Raw genomic sequence first — 25,317 nt, 5'->3', positions numbered from 1 at the left:
AATCCGAAAATCCTCACCGCTGCCTCCAAAGTTAGAAATTAGGGGACTCTGGTTGGCGCAGGCAAGTACCAGCGACAAGCAGGGACCCTTTACTTCCAGTCAGGGCGAAGGATGACTCCTTAGAATAACCCCTGCTTACCCTCTAGGTGCGTGGCGCGAGCAGTCAAGGCTAAACTTCAGGGCGTACACGGTTAAGCACTTGCAATTGTACACACAGTAAATTCCTTGCATGCACCACAAACGGACACCAATCAGGTAGTATACAAAAATAAGGCTTTTATATATTTTCAGCAGATTTAGTACAAGACCCAGTAATGGTGAAACGGTGGGGCCACAATTTCTATGAATACGTAAAGTTCTCTTTATACGGACAGTTCTTATGCGGGCAACAAGGTGAACTGTGGGCCTCAGCGCACTTCGCGCTGAGACGGCAACCGGGAAGCACGCTGTTAGAAGGCGACCTCAGAGGGGCCCGGAGGGGGCACGGATTAGCCTGAGGTCAACCCTCAAGGTATCGTAGACGGGCACTGGTGGGAGACTCCTCAGGGGAGGAATCTCGTATCTAGGATCGTACACTCGGCACCACACGACAAAGGGACACCACACCGTGAGTTCTTAAGAACAAATCTTTATCAGATCTAAGTCGTAGGATCTTTATGATCAGCCAGGCAAATATATACAAGTAGAGCACGGGCTCACAGGGTCTCAGGGGGGGGTAGGAGGTAGTGGGACAGTCTTTGGGGGATATGGATCAAATGCAGGGGCGTACCCGGCGCACAGCTCACAATCCTCGAGCTGGGGGGTATGCTTGTCGTCGTCGGGGTCCGGCGGGACCAAGAGAGTCTGTGGGAGCCGCGAGTCACTCAGCAGGGCTCAAGCACAAGTCGGAGGTCTTACGATCTTCAGGGAGACGCGAGTCACTCAGCAGGGCTCAAGCACAAGTTCGGAGGTCTTACGATCTTCTAGGGGAGCCGCGAGTCACTCAGCAGGGCTCAAGCATAAGTAGGAGGTCTTACGATCTTCAGGGAGCCGCGAGTCACTCAGCAGGGCTCAGGTGTTTCCAAAGGCGAATCTGCTGGACAGTGCCAGAGCACCCCTTGTTATAGGACGACTCCTCTTTGATGTCCGGAGTCTGTGCAGGCAGGGGTCTTGTCACCTGGGGGTCGTTTGTCGGGGTTTCCTGCCATTGTCTTTTGATCCTTTCAGGGCCGGGTCGGGAGGAGTCCCAGGCACCCAGCAGGCGTGGAGCCAGCCCTCGGGGGGGGCCGGCGGGCCGATCGAAACCCACCTTCCCAGGGGAGCTCAGAGGTGCGATGGAAACTGCTCCTCCCTCTCTCATCCCAATGGGAGCGCGATGTCCCCCAGCCGGAGTGGCGCCTCTAGGCCAGGGTCGCGCTGGGGCCGGGCGGCCATCATGGTGCATGAAGTGGGCACGCGGGCCTGGCGTGGCCAAAAGGAGGAAGGCCACGGATGGGGAAGTCCGGGTCGGGTGTGTGTGTGTTCTGGTGGGAAGGATCGGCTAGGCCGTGGGCTCGGGGGCTGCATGAGGTGCATGGGTCAGGTTATGTGGTGCGGGGACAGGGATGGCTATGCTACGAGGCCGGGTCTAACACGCGTCCCCCCCAGCTGAAAGCCAGAGAGAACTACCCATCCTCTTGGGGGTTCTCTTCGCTGAGGCGGAAGAACCGGGAGAGGCCATCGGCGTTGGCGTGGTCAGTACCAGGGCGATGTTCCACGGTGAAATCCATCCCCTGGAGGGAGATTGACCACCGCAGTAGCTTGGGGTTTTCTCCTCGCATCTGCATGAGCCATCGCAAGGGGCGATGGTCGGTTTGGACCTTGAAATGGGTGCCGAACAGATAAGGGCGTAACTTCTTGAGGGCCCAGACTACGGCGAACGCCTCGCGCTCGATGGTGCTCCATCTCTGTTCTCTGGGCAACAGCCTTCGGCTGAGGAAGGCTACGGGCTGGTCTAGGCCTTGGTCATTCACCTGGGACAGGACGGCCCCAATTCCATGCTCGGAGGCGTCCGTTTGTACCACAAACTCCTTGGAGTAGTCGGTAGCCTGAAGGACGGGGGCTGTGCACATGGCCGTTTTTAGGGCATCAAACGCCTCTTGGCAGGCAGGGGTCCACTGCACTCTCTTGGGCTGTTTCTTGGACGTGAGTCCCGTGAGGGGACCGACTAGGCTGCCGTACCCCCGGATGAATCTCCGGTAGTAGCCTGTGAGGCCCAGAAAGGCTCAGACCTCCGTTTGGGTAGTGGGGGGTTCCCAGGCTAGGATGGAGTCGATTTTGGGCTGTAGAGGGGCAACCTGGCCGCTTCCGACCTGGTGGCCCAGGTAGGTTACCGAACCTTGCCCAATCTGGCACTTGCTGGCTTTCACGGTGAGGCCTGCCTGGCGCAGGGTGGTTAGCACCCTCCGGAGGTGCTGGAGGTGCTCACTCCATTCGGAACTGAAAACTGCGATATCGTCTAGATAGGCAGCGCTGAATTTTTCCAGCCCGGCCAGGACTCTATTTACCAGTCGCTGGAAGGTGGCCGGGGCATTTTTCATCCCGAAGGGCATCACGCGAAAGCGATAGTGCCCTTCCGGGGTGGAGAAGGTGGACCGCTCCTTGGCTCCTTCTGTGAGCGCAATTTGCCAGTACCCGCAGGTGAGATCGAAGGTGCTGAGGAACCGAGCAGCCCCGAGTCGGTCAATGAGCTCGTCGGCTCGGGGAATGGGGTGGGCATCGGCTCGGGTGACTTCATTGAGTCCCCGGTAGTCCACGCAGAAGCGGAGTTCTGGGGCGACACCGGGGGCAGCTGCTTTCGGGACCAGGACCACGGGGCTGGCCCAGGGACTGTCTGAGGGTTCGATCACCCCTAAGGTCAACATCTTCGAGACCTCGGCTCGAATGCAGGACCGGACCCGATCAGGGACTCGGTAGGCTCGGTGTTTCACCGGCGGGCTGTCTCCGGTATCCACGTCATGGACACACCAGTCGGTGACTTGGGGGACCAGGGAGAAAAGGTCGGAAAACTGCCCTAGGAGCTGGTGGCAATCCTCACGTTGCTGGGAAGTGAGGGATGGGGAGAGGTTCACTCCCTCTACGGAGCCGTCCTTCTCTTTGGTGCACAGGACATCAGGGAGGGGATCCGACTCCTCCTCGGCCCCGTCATCAGTGGCCAGCAGGAGGCTCAGCTCCGTCCGCACAAAGTGGGGCTTGAGGCGGTTCACGTGGAGGACCCGGAGGGGGTCCCGTGGTGACTGGACGTCCACCAAGTACGTGACCTGGCTCTTCGGCTCAATCACTTTGAAGGCCCGGTCCATTTATCCTGGAGGGCGCAGGGTTTCACGGGGGCCATGACCCATACCTGCTGGCCCGGCTGGAACTCGACCAGAGAGGCATTCTGGTCGTACCAGCGCTTCATCTCTTCCTGGCTCGCCTCCAGGTTGGCCTCGGCCATCTCTCGGAACTTCCTAGTCTGGTTTCGGAGGGTCAGGACGTATAGGAACACATCTCGGGGGTGGCCTCGGTGCGCCGCCTCCCACCCTTCCTTGACCAGGCTGAGGGGCCCCCTGACGGGGTGCCCGTAGAGTAACTCAAAGGGGCTGAACCCCAAGGATTTCTGGGGAACTTCTCGGTAGGCGAACAGGAGGCAGGGGAGCAGGACGTCCCACTTACGCCGGAGGGGCTCTTCCAGGCCCGCGATCATCCCTTTCAGAGTCCGGTTAAACTGCTCTACCAGGCCGTTTCCAGGACACTCCGCATTGTTTCCACAAGGACGTCATGTATCTGGAGATGAAGTTCGTACCGCGATCGCTCACGACCTCGCGGGGAAAACACATACGGGAAAAGATTCCCATCAACGCCCGGCCCACCACGGGGGCTGTGACGGTGCGCAGGGGTATGGCTTCAGGGTATCGGGTGGCATGATCCACCAGGACGAGGATAAAGCGGTGCCCTTGGGAGGTTGGGGGGTCCAGAGGCCCCACGATGTCGATCCCGACCCGTTCAAAAGGGGTACTGACGACAGGGAAGGGTTGGAGGGGAGCCTTGCGCTTTCCTACGCTCTTCCCACTGGCCTGGCACGTGGGACAGGACTTGCAGTGGGCTTCTACATCTGCTTTCATTCTGGGCCAGTAGAAGTGAGTCACGAGGCGAATGTAAGTTTTGTCCTGGCCCAAGTGGCCTGCGAGGGGAACGTCGTGGGCCAAGCCCAGGAGGAGGTCTCGGAAGCGTAGGGGTACCACCAGCACCCGGGTGGATCCTAGCTTCACCGACTTCTGCTCGCTGTACAAAAGGTCATTCTCCCAATACACCCGGTGCGTTCCAGTTTGGTCGCCCGCGGCCTGGGCCTCTGCCTGTTGCCGGGGCCCGACCAGGGAAGGACAGGTAGCCTGCTCTCGGCAGAACTCCTCTCGGGAGGGTCCCCCCTCGTGGCGCCACTGGGCCAATTCGGGCAGATCGCCTAACTCGGTGACCTGTGCGGAGTCGGAAGGTGGGGGTTCGTCACTGGCGACCGACCCTCCTTGTGGGGTATGTGGGGACCCTCGGCGGGGACCATCCTGTCTTCAGTGGTCGGGGCATCGTCGACTTCCCCAAGGGGGGTCAGTCGGGCTGCCATGGATCGGGTGGTGGCGCACACCCACTCAGGGAGACCCATCATCCCTAGGTGGGTCTTGCGCTCGACTTGTTTCCAGGGGGAACTTTCCAGGTCGTTCCCCAGGAGACAGTCGACTGGCTGGGAGGTTCTCACTGCGACTTTCAGTTTACCGACCACCCCTCCCCATTCAAAAGGCACCAGGGCTACCTTACACAGACTCTCCGTATTGTCAGCGGAAATGACCGGGCAAAAGACGTTGGGGAGGACCTGGTCTTCGTTGACCAAATGACTGAGGACACCGGTGATGCTGGCCCCGGTGTCACGAAGGGCCTCTACTTGGTGGCCATTGATCATTACGAGCTGCCCATATTTCTTCGTGTTGGAGGGCAGGAGGCTTCCAGGGACCATTTCTCTATCTCCTAAGGATACTAGGGCCATGGCTGCGGGTTCCCACTCTACGGTCTCCTCAACCTCCTCCCCCAGTGCTACATTGGCTATCTGTCTAGCGGGGGGTGCTGCCTGGGTGATGTGTGGGGCCATGGGGCATTCAGGGTCGTTGGCGTAATGCCCGGGCTTCTGACAACGGAAACAAGTGATGGTCACCCGGTGCCCCCGTCTCAGGGGGGGGCCGGAGACAGCTGGTGGGGGTGCCGGGAAAGGCGGAGGTTGGGTTTTCGGGGGACTGGACTGGGACTCTCTCTGCCCTCCCTGGTTCCCCCCCCTCTCTGGCGGGGTGGTCCCTGACTGGCTCGGGGGTACTCTCCTACAGGGCCCCGGGAGACCCGGGTGTTGGTCCAGCGATCCGCCTCGACAGCCAGCTTTCTCGGATCCTTGAGCTTGCTGTCGAGCAGATGCTGGCGCAGTTCCACAAAGCAGTTCGCAGCCAGGTGTTCCCACAACATAAGGTCGGTTAGTTCTTCTAGGGTGGTTACCTTGCTGCCCTTGATCCACCCATCGAAAGCGCGGCTGAAGAAGTTTACATACTCCACCCAGGTGGTGCCCGGGATCTTCCTGCAGTCCAGGAACCGCTGGCGGTACATCTCCGGGGTGAGGCCGTACCTTGTGAGGAGGGCCTCTTTCATGTGGTCGTAGGAGGTCTGCATGGAGGTTGGTAGGTCGAGCAGGGTGTCTCTCCCCTCGCTCAGGAATCGTCCCCACAACCCGGCCCCCCAATCCTTCTGCGGGATCCGATGGGAGGTCATGGCGACCTCGTAGGCCCTGAACCACTGTTGAATGTCATCGTTTTTGTAATATTCTTTGACCACATCCTTGGGGATGTGCACCTTCTGCTCCGCCGGGGATGCCGCCTCTTGGTTCCCCGGGGGCCGCGCTTCTTTGCTTTTTGCTTTTAGCTCCATTTCCTTCCAGCTGCGTTCGTGCTCCAGTTGAAGTCTCCTCCCTTTGTGTTCCTGTTGGAGTTTCTTCTCTTCTAGTTCTCCTTGCACCCGCATCTGTTCCACTGCTAGCTTTTTCTCGGCTAATTTCAACTCGCCCTCGATTTTGAGTTTGGCTAATTCGAGCTCGTGATGGCGACTTCTTTCTCTGTCTGCGAGTTCCTCCGGGGATAGGCCCCCGTCTGGTACGAAGCTTCGCACCTGGTTGCTGCTGCGTTCTCCTTGGGAGGGTCCAGCTCCGTCGTGGGGCTCCACCGCTCCTTCTGGGCGGGGGGCTCCAGAATCCACCCAAGCTTTCAGTGCCTTCTGCATATCTTCTTTGGTGTTGAGACCAGTGGTAGCGATTCTGAGTTCTTTGCAGAATTGCGTCAGTTCTCTGTGTGTGTACTCCTCCAGTTGTTCCGCCTGGAACATGGTACTGGTGTCGTTTTCTGTGAGAACCACGGCGTTTCCTTCTGCCATCTTTGTCGGTAGTGCGTCAACCGTTCACGGTACGATCTCGGGCCCGAATCCCGTCGCTTGCCACCAATGTTAGAAGGCGACCTCAGAGGGGCCCGGAGGGGGCACGGATTAGCCTGAGGTCAACCCTCAAGGTATCATAGCCGGGCACTGGCGGGAGACTCCTCAGGGGAGGAATCTCGTATCTAGGATCGTACACTCGGCACCACACGACAAAGGGACACCACACCGTGAGTTCTTAAGAACAAATCTTTATCAGATCGAAGTCGTAGGATCTTTATGATCAGCCAGGCAAATATATACAAGTAGAGCACGGGCTCACAGGGTCTCAGGGGTGGGGTAGGAGGTAGCGGGACAGTCTTTGGGGGATATGGATCAAATGCAGGGGCGTACCCGGCGCACAGCTCACAATACTCGAGCTGGGGGGTATGCTTGTCGTCGTCGGGGTCCGGCGGGACCAAGAGAGTCTGTGGGAGCCGCGAGTCACTCAGCAGGGCTCAAGCACAAGTCGGAGGTCTTACGATCTTCAGGGAGCCGCGAGTCACTCAGCAGGGCTCAAGCACAAGTTCGGAGGTCTTACGATCTTCTCGGGGAGCCGCGAGTCACTCAGCAGGGCTCAAGCATAAGTCGGAGGTCTTACGATCTTCAGGGAGCCGTGAGTCACTCAGCAGGGCTCAGGTGTTTCCAAAGGCGAATCTGCCGGATAGTCCCAGAGCACCCCTTGTTATAGGACGACTCCTCTTTGATGTCCGGAGTCTGTGCAGGCAGGGGTCTTGTCACCTGGGGGTCGCTTGTCGGGGTTTTCTGCCATTGTCTTTTGATCCTTTCAGGGCCGGGTCGGGAGGAGTCCCAGGCACCCAGCAGGCGTGGAGCCAGCCCTCGGAGGGGGCCGTGGGCCGATCGAAACCCACCTTCTCAGGGGAACTCAGAGGTGCGATGGAAACTGCTCCTCCCTCTCTCATCCCAATGGGAGCGCGATGTCCCCCAGCCGGAGTGGCGCCTCTAGGCCAGGGTCGCGCTGGGGCCGGGCGGCCATCATGGTGCATGAAGTGGGCACGCGGGCCCGGTGTGGCCGAAAGGAGGAAGGCCACGGACGGAGAAGTCCGGGTCGGGTGTGTGTGTGTTCTGGTGGGAAGGATCGGCTAGGCCGTGGGCTCGGGGGCTGCGTGAGGTGCATGGGTCAGGTTATGTGGTGCGGGGACAGGGATGGCTATGCTACGAGGCCGGGTCTAACACACGCATCAGACGACAGGGAAAACAGAACGTTGCGGACCCTGGATCCGATGCGACCTCGCGGTCGAGTTTGTAAGTACAGTACCTTGTCTCCTTTCGTGAAGGCGGGTGCGGGACTTCAGCGGCTCTTTTTAGAAGGGTGAGGCGGCGTCCGGGGCTCCCACACTTCACGAGGGGGGGTCTGGTCCTTCAGCCTCACAGCAAGAACGGGGTGTTACAGGTGGCAAGTGAACAAAGCGGGGCAGCCGGGCACGCTGTCTACGTCTGGGCCGTCCGAGGCTTGAAGATGATCACAACGCCGATTCCAGCGGGAGGGGTGAAGGTGAGCAGCGAGCCTTTGGAGAGCGAGGTGACGGGGGGGAGCCCAGCACGGCAACGGGGGAGCGGCTCAGATTGAGCGAGACTCTTCCCAAGGCAGGGGCGGCTAAGCAGTCGGGTCTCGGCTCAAGGAGGGGCTGGGGGGCACGAGAGTCACGGCTCCTACGAGGGAAGGAACACCACAGTCCAGCGGTGGGCGAGTGAAGGTCAGGTTGAGCCCAATGGTCCTGGGGCTCAGTTCAGGGGGCAAGCTCGCTTCCAAGCCCTTGGAGATCGTTTTGAAAAGCACAAGTTTCTTGAAAGTAAAAATAAAGCAAAGTCTCTAGCAAAAGGTTCCTCTTCTCTCCCTTGGCAGCAAGGTCACCACTGCAGGCCAGTCCCCCAGGAGAGGGACAGTCTTCCTCCTTACAGCTTTCCTGGCGCCTCCTCCTCAGGCAGAGATTCTTCTTGGGTCAAAGCGGATCTGATTTCTTAGGAGCAGGGCTCCTACCTTTATACTGCATTTCTTTTGTTCTCCCAGGTCAGGGGGGCCCTTGTCTAGTTCAGTCCAGTTCTAGAGCACTTTGTTGACGCGATGCAGGCTTCTTCTTTCAGAGTGCAGGGCAGAGTGATCAGACGCTTCACAGGGGGCGGAGCCGGCATTGTGGTGGCAGAGCACAGTCCTATTCAGAGTCCAGGTGTACTCTCCCACCCATCTACCTGTCAATCTTTCTATTCACCACCAGGCTACCTAGCCCTGCCCATCTGGGTTCCCCCAGCCCTGTCACTCACGCGAGCCAGACATCAGATACACATCACGCAGAGGCGGGCTGAAATAGTTAGGCAAGCAAAGGCCAACTTTCTAAAAGGGGCATTTGCAAACGCAGAATATTAAAATAAACCTTACGAAAAGATGTACCTTATTATTCCGAGTTCAGGCATACTAAACTCGATCTTCTACAATGTTCCCTGGGTAGGTTAGGATCATAGGATGTAACAATCCTAACCGCCCATTCTGGCCTATGAGAACAGGGTAGCCTTACAATAGTGAAAAACGAAAATGGCTGTAATTCACTATTAGGACATGCCACACACATCAGGGCTTGTCCTACCTTATGCCTACAATGCACCCTGCCCTTGGACCTACCACAGGGGTGACTAACATGAAGTTAAGGAAAGGTTTAGCGATTGGCAAGTGTGTGCACTTGCCAGTCAGCATGTCAGTACCAGACTGCACGCAGGTTCTGCAATGGCAGACCCTAGACAAATTTTTACCAGGCCGCTTCTGTGGGTGGCACAACCAGTGCTGCAAGCCCACCAGCCGTATTCGTATTTACACGCCCTGGCACTCCTGGTGTACTTTACTGGGGTCTGACAGTAAACCAAATAAGCCAATCATGGAATCCAACCAACATATACATTTTACATAGGGAGAGCATATGCACTTTAGCACTGAACAGCAGTGGTAAAGTGTCCAGAGTCATAAAACAGCCAACAGCAGGTCAGAAAAAATGCAGGAGGAAGGCAAAAAGTTGAGGGATGACCCTGCAAAAAGGGCCAAGTCCAACACTCACACATTGTTCACCCTGCATTCTCACACACTGCTGGCCCTGGACACCCACACACTGCTCACCCTGCACACTCACACACTCCTCACCCTGCACACTTACAACATGTTTGCCCTGCACACTCACACACTGCTCACCCTCCACACTCACACACTGCTCACCTGCATATGAACCCACTAATCACCCTGCACACTCACACATGGCTGGCCCTGGACACCCACATACTGTTCACCCTGCACACCCACACACTGCTCACCCTGCACACTCACACACTGCTGGCCCTGGACACCCACACACTGCTCACCCTGCACACTCACACACAGCTCACCCTGCACAACCAAACACTGCTCACCCCGCACACCCACACACTGCTAAACCTGCACAGCCACACTCTCCTCACCCAGCACACTCACACTGCTGGCCCTGGGCACCCACACACTGCTCACCGTGCATACTCACACACTACTCACCCTGCATGCTCACACACTGCTCACCCTGCACACGCACACACTTCTCACACTCACACACTGCTCACCCTGCACACCCACACACTGCTCACCCTGCATACTCACACACTGCTCACCCTGCATACTAACACATGGCTCACCATGCATACTCACACACTGCTCATGCTGCACACTCACACTGCTCAACATCCACACCCACACACTGCTTACACTCACACACTGCTCACCCTGCACACCCACACACTGGTCAACTTGCACTCTCAAGCACTGCTCACTCTTTAATACACTGTTGGCCCTGGACACTCACACACTGCTCACCCTGCACACTCACATTCTGCTCACCCTGCACACCCACACACTGCTCATCCTGCTCACTCACACTCTACTCACCCTGCACACCCACAGACTTCTCACTCTGCACACCCACACATTGCTCACCCTGCACACTCACACACTGCTCACCCAGCACACTCACACTGCTGGCCCTGGACACCCACTCACTGCTCACCCTGCATACTCACACACTACTCACCCTGCACACCCACAATCTGCTCACCCTGCATACTCACACACTGCTCACCCTGAATGCTCATACACTGCTGGCCCTGGACACCCACACACAGCTCACCCTGCACAACCATACACTGATCACCCTGTACATCCACACACTGCTCACCCTGCACATCCACATACTGCTCACCCTGCACACACACTGCTCGCCTTGCACACTCACACACTGCTCACCCTGCACACTCACACACTGCTCACCTGCATATGAACACACTGATCACCCTGCACACTCACATATGGCTGGCCCTGGACACCCACACACTGCTCACCCTGCACACCCACACACTGCTCACCCTGCACTCTCAAGCACTGCTTACTCTATAACACACAGCTGGCCCTGATCACCCACACACTGCTCACTCTGCTCACTCAAACACTGCTCACCCTGCACACTCACATACTGCTGGCCCTGGAAACCCACACACTGCACACACTGCACACTCATACACAGCTCATCCTGCACAACCACACACTGCTCACCCTGCATACCCACACACTGCTCAACCTGCACAGCCACACTCTCCTCACCCTGCACACTCACACTGCTGGCCCTGGGCACCCACAGACTGCTCACCGTGCATACTCACACACTACTCACCCTGCATACTCACACACTGCTGGCCCTGGACACCCACACACTGCTCACCCTGCACATGTACACACTTCTCACACTCACACACTGCTCACCGTGCACACCCACACACTGCTCACCCTGCATACTCACAAGCTGCTCACCCTGCATACTCACACACGGCTCACCCTGCAGACTCACACACTGCTCACCCTGCATACTCACACACTGCTGGGCCTGGACACCCACACACTGCTTACCCTGCACATCCACACTCTCCTCACCCTGCACACTCACACTGCTGGCCCTGGACACCCACACACTGCTCACTGTGCATACTCACACACTACTCACTCTGCATGCTCACAAACTGCTCACCCTGCATACTCACACACTGCTGGCCCTGGACACCCACACACTGCTCACCCTGCGCACGTACACATTTCTCACACTCACAAACTGCTCACCCTGCACACCCACACACTGCTGAACCCTGCATACTCACACACTGCTCACACTCACACACTGCTCACCCTAGACACCCACACACTGCTCACCCTGCATATCAACACACTGCTCACCCTGTACACTCACACACTGCTGGCCATGGACATATGTACACTGCTCAGCCTGCATACCCACACACTGGTCAACCTGCACTCTCAAGCACTGCTCACTCTTTAACACACTGCTGGCCCTGGACACTCAAACACTGTTCACCCTGCACACTCACACACTCCTCACCCGGCACACCCACACACTGCTCACCCAGCTCACCCACACTCTGCTAACCCTGAACACCCACAGACTGCTCACCCTGCACACCCACACATTGCTCACCCTGCACACTCACCCACTGCTCACCGTGCACACTCACTGCTGGCCCTGGACACCCACACTCTCCTCACTCTGCATCATCACACACTACTCACCCTGCACACCCACACACTGCATACTCACACATTGCTCATCCTGTACACTCACACACTTCTCACACTCGCACACCGCTCACCCTGCACACCCACACACTGCTCACCCTGCATACTCACACACTGCTGAACCTGGACCACCACACACTGCTCAGCCAGTACTCTCACACACTGCTCAACATGCACACTGTTAGACGGACCGGGAGGGTCGGCCGAGGACAAGGGGAGAGGTCTCCGGGGAGAGCCGTCTCCAGCGATCGTACAGACGAGTAACTTCCCCCCCACAGATGTACACCACACAAAGATAGGTTTTAGCGTTATTTATAAGCAATCTTTAGGTACGATAGAATGGTACAAGGAGGTCAGGACTCAGGGGTCCCCTCGATTCTAGTCTCTTGGTTGGGAAAGGGGGTAGCGGGACAGTCTTGTTACCAATCTGGTAGATGCGATGAAATGCTGGATAGCTCACAATCCTCGAGCTCGGTGTTCTAGTTGGACGGGCCGCGGCAGCGCCAGCAGGTCCCGGTGAAGGTGGTGGTTACAACAGTCCGCGGCAGCGTCAGCAGGTCCCAACGAAGGTGGTAGTTACAACGGTCCGCGGCAGCGCCAGCAGGTCCCAATGGAGGTGGTAGTTACAACGGTCCGCGGCAGCGCCAGCAGGTCCCGACGAGGATGGAGGATGCAGAAGGCCGCGGCAGCGCCAGCAGGCAGAGTGATAGTTCACAAGGCAGGGCTACGGCAGCGCCGGTAGTCCGTCAAGGATGAGTTCTTCTCGGTGTCTCTCGACTCCAGGATACAACTGCCTTCCTGCTCTGGAGCTGCCCCAGTTATAGGTCTGGCGCCCTTTGATGTCCGGACCCTCGCACTTGGAGGTCGGGAGGTCCGGGGTGAGGGAGTCCAGACACCCAGCAGGGGGGTGGAGCCAGCGCCCGGGGGAGCTGGGGGGCGATCGGCACCTGGCGGGGGAGAGCCATCGACACTTCTTTCTCCCATCGACCTGCCAAGTGGTCCGTTCACCTCCTGGGTGGATGGTGGTGCCGGGATGTCGGGGCCTGGCCAGGCCCAGGGTTAGGGTCGAGCTGAGGCCACGCGGCCTCGTGGTGCAGTGTCCAAGATGGCGGCTGGGCTGGGCGAGGGAGCCGGTAGTGGTTCGGCCCCATGATACAGAGATGTCCGGGGGCAGGAGTCCCGTCTGGAGACGGGGTGCGGGTTGTTTCGGTGGGTAACACCTGGAGGGCCGGGGCTCGGGCCCTGTCATGCGGGGAGGGAGCAAGCCCTTCATGTGGCCTGTCCAACATGCGTCCCCCCCAGCTGAAGGCGGGGAGAGTCACCCATCCTCTTGGGGACTCTCCTCGTCGAGGCGGAAAAAGCGTGACAGGCCATCTGCGTTGGCGTGGTCTTGGCCCGGTCGATGTTCCACAGTGAAGTCCATCCCCTGCAGGGAGATGGACCAACGCAATAGTTTGGGGTTTTCCCCCCACATCTGCATTAGCCACTGCAGGGGTCAATGATCTGTTTGCACCCGGAAGTGGGTACCGAAGAGATAGGGCCGGAGCTTTTTGAGGGCCCACACCACTGCGAAGGCCTCCCTCTCGATGGTGCTCCATCGCTGTTCTCGGGCCAGGAGGCGTCTGCTGATGTAGGCCACCGGTTGATCAAGTCCCTCGGAGTTCAGCTGGGAGAGGACCGCCCCGATGCCATGGTCGGAGGCATCTGTTTGTACGATGAATTCCCGACTGTAGTCGGGGGCCTGGAGCACAGGGGCGGTGCACATGGCGGCTTTCAGCTTCTCGAAGGCCGCTTGACAGTCTGGGGTCCAGTTGATCTTCTTCGGGTGGTTTTTGGATGTGAGTCCCGTGAGGGGCCCCACAATGCTGCCATAGTCCCTCACGAACCGCCGGTAGTAGCCGGTGAGCCCCAAGAAGGCTCGGACCTCGGTCTGCGTGACTGGGGGCTGCCAGGACTGGATGGCAGCGATTTTGAGTTGCAGAGGGGCCACCAGACCCCTTCCCACCTGGTGTCCGAGATAGGTCACGGACCCCTGACCAATTTGGCACTTGCTGGCCTTGATGGTGAGGCCGGCCCGTTGGAGGGCCTGCAGGACCTCTCGGAGGTGGTGGAGGTGGTCGGACCAGTGGCGGCTGTACACAGCGATATCTTCCAGGTAGGCGGCGCTGAACTCCTCGAGCCCCGCCAAGACCTGGTTCACCAGTCGCTGAAAAGTAGCTGGGGCATTCTTCATGCCGAAGGGCATGACTTTGAAGTGGTAGTGGCCATCGGGGGTAGAAAAGGCGGATCGTTCTTGGGCCCGGGGTGTGAGACCGATCTGCCAGTAGCCCGCTGTCAAGTCGAAGATGCTGAGGTAGCGGGCAGCCCCCATGCGGTCGATCAGTTCATCCGCTCGGGGGATGGGATGAGCGTCGGTTCTGGTAACAGCATTCAAGCCCCGATAGTCGACGCAGAATCGGAGCTCAGGAGTGGTGCCGGGGGCAGCAGCTTTGGGGACCAGCACGACCGGGCTGGCCCAGGGGCTGTCCGAGGGCTCGATGACCCCGAGCGTGAGCATCTTTGATACCTCCTCTTGGATGCAGGCCCGTACCCGATCTGGTACGCGGTACGCCCGGTGTCTGATAGGGGGACTGTCCCCAGTGTCCACGTCGTGCAAGCACCAGGGGGTGACCCCTGGGGTGAGGGAAAACAAGGTAGCAAACTGCAGCAGGAGGTCCCGGCAGCCTTGGCGCTGTTCCGGGGTGAGGGCATCGGAGAGCCGGACCCCGTCCACGGAACCATCTTTCTCACGAGTCTTCAGGAGATCAGGGAGAGGCTCGGAGTCTTCTTCTGCTCCACTGTCTGTAGCCATCAGGAGGCTGAGCTCCGAGCGCACAAAGTGGGGTTTGAGTCTGTTGGTGTGGAGGACCCGGAGGGGGTTCCGTGGAGATTCCATATCGATGATATAGGTGACGGGGCTCTTGCGTTCGACCACTTTGAAGGGCCCCGTCCACTTGTCCTGCAAGGCACATGGTTCGGTGGGGGACATCACCCATACTTGTTGGCCAGGTTCGAATTCGATGGAGGAGGCATATTGATCGTACCATTTTTTCATGTCCTCCTGACTGGCCTCAAGGTTCGCTTTCGCCATTTCTCTGAATCGCCTGGTCTGATTGCGTAGGGTCAGGAGGTACTTGAAGACGTCTGGAGGGGTCCTTAGGGGGGCCATCTCCCAACCTTCTTTGACTAGGCTGAGGGGCCCTCGCACAGGGTGCCCGTACAAGAGTTTGAAAGGGCTAAAGCCGAGGGACTTCTGGGGAACTTCTCGATAGGCGAAGAGGAGGCACGGAAGTAGTACATCCCACTGGCGACGGAGGGGTTCTTCCAACCCCCCAATCATTCCCTTGAGCGTGCGGTTGAACCGCTCGACTAGTCCGTTTCCTTGAGGGTGATAGGGGGTCGTGAATCGGTAGGTGACCCCGCACTGTTGCCTGAGGGACTTCATATACTTCGAAATAAAGTTTGTGCCTCTGTCGCTGACGACTTCTCGGGGGAAGCCCACCCGGGAGAAGATCCCCATTAAGGCCCGGCCGACCACCGGGGCTGTTACAGTTCACAGGGGCACAGCCTCGGGGTAGCGGGTGGCGTGGTCCACCAGTACCAGGATGAACCGATGTCCTTGTGCTGTACGGGGGTCCAGGGGCCCCACAATGTCTATTCCCACCCTCTCGAACGGGGTGGTGACAACTGGGAAGGGTTGAAGAGGTGCTTTGAGTTTGCGGCCGCTCTTCCCGCTGGCCTGGCACGTGGGGCAGGACCGGCAGTGGTTGAGGACGTCGTTTCTCATCTTTGGCCAGAAAAAGTGGGTCACCAGGCGACTGTAGGTTTTGTCCTGGCCCAGGTGTCCAGCCAGAGGGACATCGTGGGCCAAATTTAACAGGAAGTCTCTAAAAAGGAGGGGCACCACCAGCACTCGACTGGCCCCTAACTCCGCGATTCTCTGTTCACTGTACAATAGTTCGTTGTCCCAATAGATCCAATGGGCTCCGGTGGTGTCCCCTGCGCTCTGGGCGAGGGCTTGCTGGCGGCGTCCCTCGAGGGAGGGACAGGTCTTCTGTTCTTGACGGAACTGTTCCTGGGTGGGCCCCCCTTCTTGACGCCACTGAGCCAGGTTGGGAAGGTCCTGGGGCTGAGTGAGCCCTTCGGGGGTTTGCTCTGGGGGGTCGGTATGGTCGGTGTCCTCTACTGGAGCGATCGGGGGAGGAGGTGCTGGCCATTCTGGTTCTTCTGGTCGGGGGATGGCACGGGCGGCCATGGACCGGGTGGTTACGCACGCCCAGTCCGGGAGGCCCAACATCCCCAGGTGCTCTCTTCTTTCTATGGCGGCCCACGGGGAACTCTCAAGATCATTCCCCAGGAGACAGTCCACGGGGGCATCATCTCGGACCGTCACCTTCAACATGCCGGAGACTCCTCCCCATTCGAAGGGGACGCAGGCCATCCGACATAGACTTTCCGAATTGTCGGCTGAACGGACGGGGCAGAGAATGTTCGGCAGGATCTGCTCTGGTTTTACCAGGTGACAGCGGACGGCCGTCACACTGGCCCCCGTGTCACGTAGTGCTTCGGCCCGGCGTCCATTAATGTTCACCCACTGACTATATTTTCTGGTGTTGGCGGGTAGGGGAGCCCGCGGGACCAGGTCTCTTCCCCCTAGGCACGCTAGAACCATAGCGGCCGGTTCCCACTCTTGTTGTCCCTGCTCGTATTCTTCCTGTTCTTCGGAGATTTGTTCTCCCCCCAGGGCGGCGGCAGCTACCTGGCGGGGTCTCGGAGTTTGGTTCTGTGGACAGTTCGGGTCATTGGCGTAGTGGCTGATTCGCTGGCATCGGTGACACGTGACATTGGCTCGAAGCCCCGCGCGCATCGGGGGGTTGCCCCGGCTGGCCAGGGGCGGGGTGCTGGCAGCGGGAGCGGCCGGGACGGTGTCTCTTCCTCGTCCCTGGCCTCCTCCTCCTCCTCGGGGACGGTGCTGACCTTGGTTGTTCCGGTTCTGTTCGTGCGGCCCTCTCCGGCCCACTCGGGTGCTTTCCCACCGGTCAGCTTCGGCGGCGAGTTGCCGTGGGTCAGTCAATTTACTGTCGAGGAGGTGCTGCCTGAGCTCGACGAAGCAGTTGTTAGAGAGGTGCTCCCACACCATGAGATTAAAAAGTTGCTCGTAGGTCGTTAAGTGGCTTCCCTTGATCCAACCCTCGAAGGCTCGGCTGAAATAGTTGACATATTCCACTCAAGTTGTACCCGGGATCCGGGTGCAGTCTCGGAACCTCTGGCGGTACATTTCGGGTGTGAGCCCATATCGGGTGAGGAGGGCAGCCTTCATGTGGTCATAGGATGACATCAGGTGGTCTGGGAGCTGTAACAGGGCATCGCGGCCTTCATTGAAGAACCTCCCCCATAGACCGGCTCCCTAGTCACTTCGATCGATCCGGTGGGAGGTCATGGCGATCTCGTAGGCCTTGAACCACTGTTGTATGTCGTCTTCTCGGACATACTCTCGAACGACATCCTTGGGGATGTGGACTTTCTTTTCTGTCGCTCCCGGGGTGCGCGGTCGCTCGGGCACCTCCAGTTCTTTGTTCTGCTTCCGTAGGTCTATCTCTGCCAGTTTGCGCTCGTGTTCGTATGCTAATCTCTTTTCTTCGAGCTCTCTCTGCCTCTGTTTTTCTTCCCGTTCTTCTCGGAGCCGCAGATGCTCTAGGTTCAGTTTTTGTTCGGCTAATTTTAGTTCACCGTCCATTTTGAGCCGTGCCATTTCTAACTCATTTAGTCTGTTTTTTTCTCTCTCTTGGATCTCTTCCTGCGAGAGGCCCGTTCTTCGCTCTTCGGGAGCCGTGGTGTTCCTCTCTGATGCTGCAATGTTTTGGTCCGGGGATCTGGCGGCCCCGGTTTCTGCCCACGACTCAATGGCGTGCTTGAAATCGTCTTTGGTACTCAGGCCGGTGGTAGCAATGCCTAGTTCAATGCAGAATTGTTTCAATTCACGATGGCTGTACTCTTCCAATTTCTCCATCTGGAATTTCTCGGTGGATCCGCTCTCTTTGGTTGACATTGTGGTTTTGTCGTGGGGTGAGCTACTCTCTGTAAGGCAGGGCTACGGCAGCACCGGTAGTCCGTCAAGGATGAGTTCTTCTCGGTGTCTCTCGACTCCAGGATACAACTGCCTTCCTGCTCTGGAGCTGCCCCAGTTATAGGTCTGGCGCCCTTTGATGTCCGGACCCTCGCACTTGGAGGTCGGGAGGTCCGGGGTGAGGGAGTCCAGACACCCAGCAGGGGGGTGGAGCCACCGCCCGGGGGAGCTGGGGGGCGATCGGCACCTGGCGGGGGAGAGCCATCGACACTTCTTTCTCCCATCGACCTGCCAAGTGGTCCGTTCACCTCCTGGGTGGATGGTGGTGCCGGGATGTTGGGGCCTGGCCAGGCCCAGGGTTAGGGTCGAGCTGAGGCCACGCGGCCTCGTGGTGCAGTGTCCAAGATGGCGGCCGGGCCGGGCGAGGGAGCCGGTAGTGGTTCGGCCCCATGATACAGAGATGTCCGGGGGCAGGAGTCCCGTCTGGAGACGGGGTGTGGGTTGTTTCGGTGGGTAACACCTGGAGGGCCGGGGCTCGGGCCCTGTCATGCGGGGAGGGAGCAAGCCCTTCATGTGGCCTGTCCAACACACACTCACAGACTACTCACCCTGCACACTCACACACTGCTCACCCTGCACACCCCCAGACTGCTCACCCTGTACACCCACACTCTGCTCACCCTGCACACCCACATACTGCTCACCCTGCACACCCACATATTGCTCACCCTGCTTACTCATACACAGCTCACCCTGTACACTCAGATACTGCTCACCATGCACACTCACACTGCTGGCCCTGGACACCCACACACTGCTCTATCTGCATAGTTACACATTTCTCACCATTCACACTCACACACTGCTCACCCTGCATCCTCACACACTGCTCGCCCTGCATGCTCACACACTGCTCACTCTGCACACTCACACACTGCGCACCCTGCATGCTCACACACTGCTGGCCCTGTACACCTACACATTGCTCACCCTGCACACTCACACACTGCTCACCCTGCACACTCACACTGCTGGCCCTGGACACCCACACACTGCTCACCCTGCATACTCACACACTACTCACCATGCACATCCACACACTGCTCACCCTGCATACTCACACACTGCTCACCCTGCATGCTCACACACTGCTGTCTCTGGACACCCAAACACTGCTCTCCCTGCACACTCACACACTGCTCACCCTGCACACTCACATATTGCTCACCGTGCACACTCACACACTGCTTACCCTGCACACTCACACACTGCTCTCCCTGAACACTCACACACTGTTCACCCTGCATACTCACACACTCCTCACCCTGCACACTCACAAAATGTTTGCCCTGCACACTCACACACTGCTCACCCTCCACACTCACACACTGCTCACCACCATATGAACCCACTGATCACCCTGCACACTCACACATGGCTGGCCCTGGACACCCACACACTGTTCACCCTGCACACCCACACACTGCTCACCCTGCACACTCACACAATGCTGGCCCTGGACACCCACACACTGCTCAACCTGCACACTCACACACAGCTCACCCTGCACAACTACACACTGCTCACCCCGCACACCCACACACTGCTCAACCTGCACAGCCACACTCTCCTCACCCAGCACACTCACACTGCTGGCCCTGGGCACCCACACACTTCTCACCGTGCATACTCACACACTACTCACCCTGCATACTCACACACTGCTGGCCCTGGACACCCACACACTGCTCACCCTGCACATGTACACACTTCTCACACTCACACACTGCTCACCCTGCACACCCACACACTGCTCACCCTGCATACTCACAAGCTGCTCACCCTGCATACTCACACACGGCTCACCCTGCAGACTCACACACTGCTCACCCTGCATACTCACACACTGCTGGGCCTGGACACCCACACACTGCTTACCCTGCACATCCACACTCTCCTCACCCTGCACACTCACACTGTTGGCCCTGGACCCCCACACACTGCTCACCGTGCATACTCACACACTACTCACTCTGCATGCTCACACACTGCTCACCCTGCATACTCACACACTGCTGGCCCTGGACACCCACACACTGCTCACCCTGCGCATGTACACATTTCTCACACTCACAAACTGCTCACCCTGCACACCCACACACTGCTGAACCCTGCATACTCACACACTGCTCACACTCACACACTGGTCACCCTGCATATCAACACACTGCTCACCCTGTACACTCACACACTGCTGGCCATGGACATATGTACACTGCTCAGCCTGCATACCCACACACTGGTCAACCTGCACTCTCAAGCACTGCTCACTCTTTAACACACTGCTGGCCCTGGACACTCAAACACTGTTCACCCTGCACACTCACACACTCCTCACCCTGCACACCCACACACTGCTCACCCTGCTCACCCACACTCTGCTAACCCTGAACACCCACAGACTGCTCACCCTGCACACTCACACATTGCTCACCCTGCACACTCACCCACTGCTCACCGTGCACACTCACTGCTGGCCCTGGACACCCACACACTCCTCACTCTGCATCATCACACACTACTCACCCTGCACACCCACACACTGCATACTCACACATTGCTCATCCTGTACACTCACACAGTTCTCACACTCGCACAATGCTCACCCTGCATACTCACACACTGCTGAACCTGGACCACCACACACTGCTCAGCCAGTACTCTCACACACTGCTCAACATGCACACTCACAGACTACTCACCCTGCACACTCACACACTGCTCACCCTGCACACCCCCATACTGCTCACCCTGTACACCCACACTCTGCTCACCCTGCACACCCACATACTGCTCACCCTGCACACACCCACATATTGCTCACCCTGCACACTCACACACTGCTCACCCTGCTTGCTCATACACAGCTCACCCTGTACACTCACATACTGCTCACCATGCACCCTCACACTGCTGGCCCTGGACACCCACACACTGCTCTATCTGCATAGTTACACATTTCACACCATTCACACTCACACACTGCTCACCCTGCATCCTCACACACTGCTCTCCCTGCATGCTCACACACTGCTCACTCTGCACACTCACACACTGCGCACCCTGCATGCTCACACACTGCTGGCCCTGTACACCTACACATTGCTCACCCTGCACACTCACACACTGCTCACCCTGCACACTCACACTGCTGGCCCTGGACACCCACACACTGCTCACCCTGCATACTCACACACTACTCACCATGCACATCTACACACTGCTCACCCTGCATACTCACACACTGCTCACCCTGCATGCTCACACACTGCTGTCTCTGGACACACAAACACTGCTCTCCCTGCACACTCACACACTGCTCACCCTGCACACTCACATATTGCTCACCGTGCACACTCACACACTGCTTACCCTGCACACTCACACACTGCTCTCCCTGAACACTCACACACTGTTCACCCTGCATACTCACACACTCCTCACCCTGCACACTCACAAAATGTACGCCCTGCACACTCACACACTGCTCACCCTCCACACTCACACACTGCTCACCACTATATGAACCCACTGATCACCCTGCACACTCACACATGGCTGGCCCTGGACACCCACACACTGTTCACCCTGCACACCCACACACTGCTCACCCTGCACACTCACACAATGCTGGCCCTGGACACCCACACACTGCTCACCCTGCACACTCACACACAGCTCACCCTGCACAACTACACACTGCTCACCCCGCACACCCACACACTGCTCAACCTGCACAGCCACACTCTCCTCACCCAGCACACTCACACTGCTGGCCCTGGGCACCCACACACTGCTCACCGTGCATATTCACACACTACTCACCCTGCATGCTCACTCACTGCTCACCCTGCATACTCACAAACTACTCACCCTAGACACCCACACACTGCTCACCCTGCACACGCACACACTTCTCACACTCACACACTGCTCACCCTGCACACCCTGCACACCCACACACTGCTCACCCTGCATACTCACACACTGCTCACCCTGCATACTCACACATGGCTCACCCTGCATACTCACACACTGCTCATGCTGCACACTCACACTGCTCACCATCCACACCCACACACTGCTCACACTCACAAACTGCTCACCCTGCACACCCACACACTGGTCAACCTGCACTCTCAAGCACTGCTCACTCTTTAATACACTGCTGGCCCTGGACACTCACACACTGCTCACCCTGCACACTCACACACTGCTCACCCTGCACACCCACACACTGCTCATCCTGCTCACTCACACTCTGCTCACCCTGCACACCCACAGACTTCTCACTCTGCACACCCACACATTGCTCACCCTGCACACTCACACACTGCTCACCCAGCACACTCACACTGCTGGCTCTGGACACCCACTCACTGCTCACCCTGCAAGCTCACACACTACTCACCCTGCACACCCACAATCTGCTCACCCAGCATACTCACAAACTGCTCACCCTGCATGCTCATACACTGCTGGCCCTGGACACCCACACACAGCTCACCCTGCACAACCATACACTGATTACCCTGTACATCCACACACTGCTCACCCTGCACATCCACACACTGCTCACCCTGCACACACACTGCTCGCCCTGCACACTCACACACTGCTCGCCCTGCACACTCACACACTGCTCACCTGCATATGAACACACTGATCACCCTGCACACTCTCACATGGCCGGCCCTTTACACCCATACACTGCTCACCCTGCACACCCACACACTGCTCACCCTGCACTCTCAAGCACTGCTTACTCTATAAAATACTGCTGGCCCTGATCACCCACACACTGCTCACTCTGCTCACTCACACACTGCTCACACTGCACACTCACACACTGCTGGACCTGGACACCCACACACTGCTCACCCTGCAAAACCACACACTGCTCACCCTGCATACCCACACACTGCTCAACCTGCACAGCCACACTCTCCTCACCCTGCACACTCACACTGCTGGCCCTGGGCACCCACAGACTGCTCACCGTGCATACTCACACACTACTCACTCTGCATACTCACACACTGCTGGCCCTGGACACCCACACACTGCTCACCCTGCACACGCACACACTTCTCACACTCACACACTGCTCACCCTGCACACCCACACACTGCTCACCCAGCATACTCACATGCTGCTCACCCTGCATACTCACACATGGCTCACCCTGCACACTCACACACTGCTCATCCTGCATACTCACACACTGCTGGGCCTGGACACCCACACACTGCTCACCGTGCATACTCACACACTACTCACCCTGCATGCTCACACACTGCTCAGCCTGCATACTCACACACTGCTGGCCCTGGACACCCACACACTGCTCACCCTACACATGCACACACTTCTCACACTCACACCCTGCTCACCCTGCACACCCACACACTGCTCACCCTGCATACTCACACGCTGCTCACCCTGCATACTCACACACTGCTCACCCTGCAAATCCACACTCTCCTCACCCTGCACAATCACACTGCTGGCCCTGGACACCCACACACAGCTCACCATGCATACTCACACACTACTCACCCTGCATGCTCACACACTGCTCACCCTGCATACTCACACACTGCTGGCCCTGGACACGCACACACTGCTCACCCTGCGCACGCACACATTTCTCACACTCACAAACTGCTCACCCTGCACACCCACACACTGCTCACCCTAGACACCCGCACAATGCTCACCCTGCATATCAACACACTGCTCACCCTGTACACTCACACACTGCTGGCCATGGACATATGTACACTGCTCAGCCTGCACACCCACACACTGGTCAACCTGCACTCTCAAGCACTGCTCACTCTTTAACACACTGCTGGCCCTGGACACTCACACACTGTTCACCCTGCACACTCACACACTGCTCACCCTGCACACCCACACACTGCTCACCCTGCTCACCCACACTCTGCTCACCCTGAACACCCACAGACTGCTCACCCTGCACACCCACACATTGCTCACCCTGCCCACTCACACACTGCTCACCCTGCACACTCACTGCTGGCCCTGGACACCCACACACTCCTCACCCTGCATCATCACACACTACTCACCCTGCACACCCACACACTGCCCACACTGCATTCTCACACACTGCTCATCCTGTACACTCACACACTTCTCACACTCGCACACTGCTCAACCTGCACACCCACACACTGCTCACCCTGCATACTCACACACTGCTGACCCTGCATACTCACACACTGCTAAACCTGCACACCCACACTCTGCTCCACTGCACAACCATAGACTGTTCACCCTGCACACCCATACATTGCTCACCCTGCACACTCACACACTCTTCACCCTGCATGCTCACACATTGCTCACCCTTCACTCTCAAGCACTGCTCACTCTTTAACATACTGCTGGCCCTGCACACCCACACACTGCTCACCCTGCTCACCCACACTCTGCTCACCCTGCACACCCTCAGACTGCTCACCCTGCACACCCACACATTGCTCACCCTGCACACTCACACACTGCTCACCCTGCACACTCACTGCTGGCCCTGGACACCCACACACTCGTCACCCTGCATCATCACACACTATTCACCCTGCACACCCACACACTGCCCACACTGCATACTCACACACTGCTCATCCTGTACACTCACACACTTCTCACACTCGCACACTGCTCACCCTGCACACCCACACACTGCCCACCCTGCATACTCACACACTGCTCACCCTGCATACTCACACACTGCTCACCCTGCACACCCACACTCTGCTCCCCTGCACAACCACAGACTGTTCACCCTGCACACCCATACATTGCTCACCCTGCACACTCACACACTGTTCACCCTGCATGCTCACACATTGCTCACCCTTCACTCTCAAGCAATACTGCTGGCCCTGGATACCCACACACTGCTTATCCTGCACACCCATACACTGCTGACCCTGCACTCTCAAGCACTGCTCACTCTTTAACAGACTGTTGGCCCTGGACACCCAAACACTACTCATACTGCACACTCATACACTGCTCACCATCCACA

The sequence above is a fragment of the Triturus cristatus genome, chromosome 1_1 (genome assembly GCF_964204655.1).
Source record: "Triturus cristatus chromosome 1_1, aTriCri1.1, whole genome shotgun sequence".
Classification (NCBI taxonomy): Eukaryota; Metazoa; Chordata; class Amphibia; order Caudata; family Salamandridae; genus Triturus; species Triturus cristatus.
The sequence above is the reverse complement of the archived record's forward strand: the minus strand, read 5'-3'. Positions refer to the sequence as shown.